The 6,160-nt window shown below is 49.1% G+C and overlaps 1 protein-coding gene across 1 annotated transcript in view; it reads right to left on the bottom strand.

Moving 5' to 3' along the window:
- SMG9 (SMG9 nonsense mediated mRNA decay factor) overlaps positions 1-1,476 on the bottom strand; it is an 18,934-nt gene extending 17,458 nt beyond the window's left edge. Inside the window, exon 1 of the mRNA XM_007458570.1 lies at positions 1,334-1,476. The gene's annotated coding sequence lies outside the window, so the exon portion shown is untranslated. The remainder of the gene's footprint in view (positions 1-1,333) is intronic.
- Between the last annotated feature and the right edge of the window lie 4,684 nt (positions 1,477-6,160).

The raw sequence follows: 6,160 nt of genomic DNA, 5'->3' as shown, positions 1-6,160 counted from the left end.
CTCTTTCCCCAGAACGGGAGTATCTGTTAACAGGATGCAGGAGTAATTTTGCTAGCCAGGTAGGGGCTTGTCTAGCTCCTCTCCCACTGCTCTACGTGACCTCTCCCCTAGCCACAAACTAGGTGGAAGACTGCCTTCTGAGACAAAGGAGGGCAAGGCCAGTTTCCAGATGCTTATGCAAACTGATTCAGCACTTAAGTGACTGTTTACAGTCTCCTGAAGGACAGCCTCCTCAGAAATCGAGACTCTTCCCCCTCCTTGCAATTAAGGTTCTGTTTACACTTTATCCTGGAGGCCTCCCCTGTACTTAATTGTCTGTTTTCTTGCCTCAATAGGGATTCTGCTCCAGCACTAAAGTGTCTGTTTACATAACCCATGAGGACCTTCTTCCCATGCATGTTATTCTGGGAACTTCCACAGTATCTGAGTTTACTCTACAGCCCCTATGGCAAGCTCCCCAGAATTTAAGAGTTCACCTACAAGCATTTTGGGGACTCCCAATAGTTTCCAGGCTCCTCTGGGGATCCCCCTCCACACACACACAAAAGCCAGTCTATTGGTGTTTATTTACAGGACTCTTAAGGTGACCTCCCAGAACTACAAATTACAAATTCCCCTATTACAAATTCTTTGGGGGGGGGGGTTTCCTCAGTACTTAAGCATCTCTTAACATGCTCCTTTTGGGGGATCACCCAGAATCTATTAGCAAGTTATTTGGGGAGACTCCCAATTCCTAACTCCGTATTTATGGTCTAATGGAGCACTCCCATCCCAGAACTTGGGTCTATTCACACTGTTTTTCTACAAGACTCTCCAGCGATTACATGTGTATGTACAGCCTCTTATATGGGGTCTCCCCTGGAACTTGAGTCTGTGTTTTATTCAGGGGACTTCAGCATAATTAGGCACCTGTTTACAGGTCTCCTATAGGGAACCCCAGAACTTAAGTTTCTATTTACACTGTATTTAGAGGAATTTGGAAGACCTCCCCACTGTTTAAAAATCCGTTTGTAGGCCCTCTACGAGTGTCCCCAGGGCTCTGCACGTTATTGGAGGGATTTCGCAGTACTTTACCGCCAGTTTACAGGCCCTCATTATAAATGGTCTCCCAGAACTGAAATTTTCCCAATATACACATTATCTGTCTCCTGCCCACCCCACTCCCGCCAACGCGCTTTTTAACGCGTTGCTTTGACTCCGAACTCAGTTACGCACAACCGCCCGGCGTCCGAGCGACCAGTTAGCGGTCAAGGAGGAACCGGGCCCCGAAACACGCCCCGTGCCCCGCCCCCCGCCGAGGCGCCAGCCTCGCACAGGCACGCGGGCCACTTACCTAAGGCGGCTGCTGATTGGTTCCCGGGGCGTAAGGGGGCGCGCGCTCTCCGAGACAGGTGTGGGGTGGGGACGGGGAGGTTCCACTGCAAGCCACCGGCCTGTAAATGGAGTCTGGGGACCGGGGAGCGTGGCGGGAGAGAACGGATACCGGTCAACCCAGAACCGGTGGGGGCATCCCGGAAGCGGCACCGAAGGTAGGCTGGTCCGAGGGAGGACGAAGTCGAGAAGATCTCGCGGGGCCGAACCGAGATCACGTCTCGCGGGCTGCCGACCCTGCGCATGCGCCGCAGGCTGGGCGCGCGAGAATCGAGCGTGAGCGCCGGGCTGAGCATGCGTTGAGGTAGGTGGTTGGCTTCAGCAAGCCGGCGGGTTGCAGAGGGCAGTTGGGAACGCGCGGCGACTCCGCTTCAGTACGCGTGCTCATCGCAGGGGGCGTACGTGGGCTTGCAGAGAAGCTGGGGAAGCGGGGCGGGACGGGGCGGGGACGCCCGAGGCTTTGGGTTCGAGTACCGCTTCAGCTGTGATGTTGGCAGGACGCGGTGGGGTGGGACGGCAGGAAAGAATTTAAGTGTCCCGGGCTGAGTGAGTGCTGAGAACACAGGCATGAATCAGAACTGGCGTAGGCCCTGGAAGGGATCCCGGTCTGTGGAGGGAGACGGCTAGGGAATCAAATCACTTAGGAAAGGGTGCGGGTACGATTGGACCTTGAAGGGCAGGCAAGGACACTCCAGGCGAGGGAACCCCGGGAGAAAGGTCCAGACTGGCTTGGACTCATGGAGTTCCACTGGGGTGGGAGGTGAGGCAGCAGACATGGGCAGGTCAGATCCAGAAGAGATGTGAGACGTGGACTGGTGGGAAGAAGAGCACGTATAAACCCTTCGGGGGCTGCGGTGGCGGAGGGATACAGTGCTAAGAGTCGACAATCAAACGCCTGCGGTGGGAACCCTGTGGGCGCCTAAGATGAATACCGGGCGGAGAGTGAGGCCTGCAGAGACCGCATGTGCAGTTAGCCCAAAGGCCTCCGCGACTTAGCTGAAGCGGGTGGTTACCAGTGGGAACGATAGATGCTTCAAGAGAAGAGAGAAGTGTATATGTACATATACATATATTTATAGATATATAGGTGAGTGGGGAATTTACCATTTTTCATTTAAAATTACATTTGGGTACCTCCCCGGAGGTCCAGTGGTTAAGACTCGGCTTCCATTGCTTGGGGACACAGGTGGTCCCTGGTCGGGGAACTAAGATCCCACATGCCGCGTGGCGTGGCCAAACAACAACAAAATCATATTTGGACAGGGAATACATGTACATTCTGACAAAAGTCGAGCAGTCCATGGGGTAGACAAGAAAAGTCCGTCTCCTCTCTGGTTCCCATATTCCATTCCTAGAGCACCGCTTCTCAGTTTCCTTCTGGAGCTACTGTTACAGCAAAGCATTGGGGTTGAGAGCTTGAGCCTGGCCAAGTTCCTTAACCTCTCTGTGTCTGTGTCCTGTTTCTACAATGGAGATGAGGGCACTGAATGATGATACTGGCAGAGTTAAATGGGTGACAGTGCCTAGAATAGTGCCTGGTGCATAGTAGCACTGTGTGTTGTCATTATTTTGTGGTTTACGGTGACAGTGATAGTGACTGAGTCTGAACTGCCCCCCTCCCGTCCAGGCCTCATCCCTGCTGCCATTTTCTCAGCACAGGTGGCAGGTGGAACCATTTTTCCAGGCTGTCACAGGCTGGGTGAAAACAGCCATCACACAGACTGAGTTGGGAGTCCTGTTGTTTATGGATTCTCCAGAAGATTGTGGGTGTCTGGAAGAGATACACATGACAGGCCATCTTTGTGTTATGTCTGACATTATCCCCTTCAGCATCTTCATCTGTTAGGTCGAATCTGTTTTTCTTACCTGAATTTCTCAACCCCAGAGTAGCCTCACAAATGCCAGTTTCACCTCTGGGCAACCCTCAGAGGTGGAGATTTGACTTAAGGGAAAAGAAGGGGCTTGGCATTGGACCATGGGCCCACTGTATACCGGGTTCTGCTTTATATACATCACTGTAACCTTCTCCCCTCCTCTTTAACAGATGCAGAAAATGAGTCTGAGAGAGAAGAAGGGCCTTACTGAAGTACCCAGGGCCAGGTGGCATCAGGGCCTGGATTCAAACCCCACCCTGTCTCACTCTAGGGCAAGCCCACATTTTTTCCCTGGCATTGGGCAGCCTGCCTAGCGGTGAGTCAGTGGTGCAATCAAGCACCCAGAGAAATGCCTTGTGTATAAATGGGATGGCGTACTGTTGTGTGGATGTACCATACTAAACCATTACCCTATTGATAAACATTTAGGTTGTTTCTGAACTTCTGCTCTTACAAACGTTTGCCACAATGAATATCCTGTACATCTGACTGCATGTAGATGGTAGTATTATCAATAGAATATCTTGTTTGAAGTGGAATTGCTGAGTCAAAGGGTACATGCACCGGGAATTTTAAGAGCCCTTTGCTAAACGATCTATTCATTTCTCAAGTCACTTCTCTGTTCACTTCATTCATTTGTTTGTATCTATTGAACGAATTATGGAACTCTAGTCATCTGCCAGGACAGAGCACCTGCCCCTCCAGGAATGGATCTTCTAGTAGGGGCAGATGATGTCAGGTAAAAGATGCTTGGAAAAATCAGGATAAGGGAATTGAGAGTGACAGAGGTCACAGAGGGTGACAGGTGGTCAGGGAACGCTGCTCTGAGGTGACATTTGAGCAGAAGCCTGAAAGATGGTAAGGGAATGAACCATAGGAAGATTCTGGAAAACAGTAAGTGGAAAGATCCCGAAGTGAGAATGGACCTGGGTGTTCAAGGATTATCAAGATGACCAGAGTGACCGGAGCAGAGTGGAAAAGGGGTAGAATTATTTAGGGATATAGCTGTAGAGAGGTCCAGGTTACATGGGGTCTTGTGGGCCATGGTAAGAGCTTTTGAATTTACTTCCAAGTGTAACAGGAAGCCTTTGGAGGGCCGTGAGCAAGGACCAGCATGTTGTGAGGTATGTTTTATAAAGATTTCTCTAGTGTTATTCTCAAAAAGTAGTAACAGTGGTTCCCTGTGGGGGTGAAGGTTATAGGTAGATGTGGAGGAAAACGTCTTAAGTCTTTCATGTTTTTGAATTTTGTGACTCTTATCTATGCACAAAAAAGTTAAAGCAGTGCTGGCCGCTGTGAGGAGAATGGGCTGCAGCTGGGCAGCAGTGGAAGCAGGAGATGAGGAAGCTGCTGTCTCTTCCCTGGGCAAGAGATGATGATGACTCAGGAAGAGGGTTATGTGAGAGGAAGCATGAATCAGGAATGACTTAAAGGTTATCCTGAAGGTTTGGGCCTGACCCACTGGGTGAAGAGTGATGCTTTTTACCAAGCTGGGGAGGAGTAGACTTGACGAGAAATTGACAAGCTTTGAACTGCTTAACTTTGAGATGCACATTGGACATCTTAAGTGGTCTAAGTAAGTGGTTGCACTAGGGCGAAGCCAGGGTTTGTAGATACAGAATTTTTACTGACTTTTCATTATGAAATTTTAAAAACACGCACAAAAGTTTTCTGGTATAAAGAACTCCCACATACCCACCACCCAGTGTAGAGAGTCATCACATTTTACTTATCTTATTTCTTCTATTTTCTTCTCCCACATATAAGCACACTTTTTCCTGGAGTTTCTGTATTATTTTTTAAGCTTTTAAGCAAACCTCAGATGTCCTGTCATTTTATCAATAACTATACAAGTGTGCTAAATTTTGGAGCTGTTAATACATAGATGACATTTAAAGCCCCGGAATTTGCTGACACCATCCAGCCTGAGGGAGTAGGTTGAGCAGAGACTGGGCCCTGGGCCTCCCACATTTAGGAATTGGAATATCAGGAGAGGTGATAAACTGGGGCCGAGGAAACAGAGTTCCAAAAGATGGTGATCGACTAGGGAGCAGAGATACAGAGCAGTAGCTGGAGGTGGACGTGGGGTCCACCGTGGAGAAAACATGGCTGTCTTATCCCCCAGTCTTGTTGCAGGAGAATGGGGTGCAAGAAGACGGTCATGTCCCAGGCGAGTCCCAGGGACGGGCCATCAAGTGAGGGTCCTTGGTTTCACTCAGGAAAATTCAAGAGCGAGCCACCGTAAAGTGAAAGTAAGTTTATTTAGAGAAATAACACATTCCATCGGCAGAATGCAGACCATCTCAGAAGGCAAGAGTGGCACTGGGGTGCGGGGGTGGTTAGTTTTTATGTGCTGGATAATTTCATAGGCTAACAAGTGAGATTATTCCAAATATTTTGGGGGAGGGGGCGGGGATTTCCAGGAATTGGGCCACCACCCACTCTTTGGCCTTTTATGGTCAGCCTCAGAACTGTTATGGTGCCTGTGGGTGTGTCACTTAGCATATGCTGATGTATTGCAACAAATGTATAATGAGGCTCAAGGTCTAGGGAAGTCAAATCTTCTGTCACCTTGGGCCTAGTAGGTTCTAAACAGTTTTAGTCGTATCCTTGAGGGGCTGTGTCATTCATTTTTTTTTTTTTTTAATATTTATTTATTTGGCTGCCCCGGGTCTTTAGTTGTGGCATGCATGCGGGATCTAGTTCCCTGACCAGAGATCAAACCCAGGACCCCTGCATTGGGAGCATGGAGTCTTAACCACTGGACCACCAGGGAAGTCCTGTGTCATTCTTTTAAAGGTTGTGTCCTGAACCCTTCCCTCCTGTCTCAGTCTCACTATGTCATGGAAACTTTCAATATCGTAATATGGAATCTATAAGGAAAAGTTTACAGGTACTTATTTTTCTTTATCTTT

The sequence above is a fragment of the Lipotes vexillifer genome, unplaced genomic scaffold (assembly GCF_000442215.2).
Source record: "Lipotes vexillifer unplaced genomic scaffold, Lipotes_vexillifer_v1.1 scaffold371, whole genome shotgun sequence".
Classification (NCBI taxonomy): Eukaryota; Metazoa; Chordata; class Mammalia; order Artiodactyla; family Lipotidae; genus Lipotes; species Lipotes vexillifer.
Note: the sequence above shows the minus strand (reverse complement) of the source record. Positions and strands in the feature narration are given on the sequence as shown.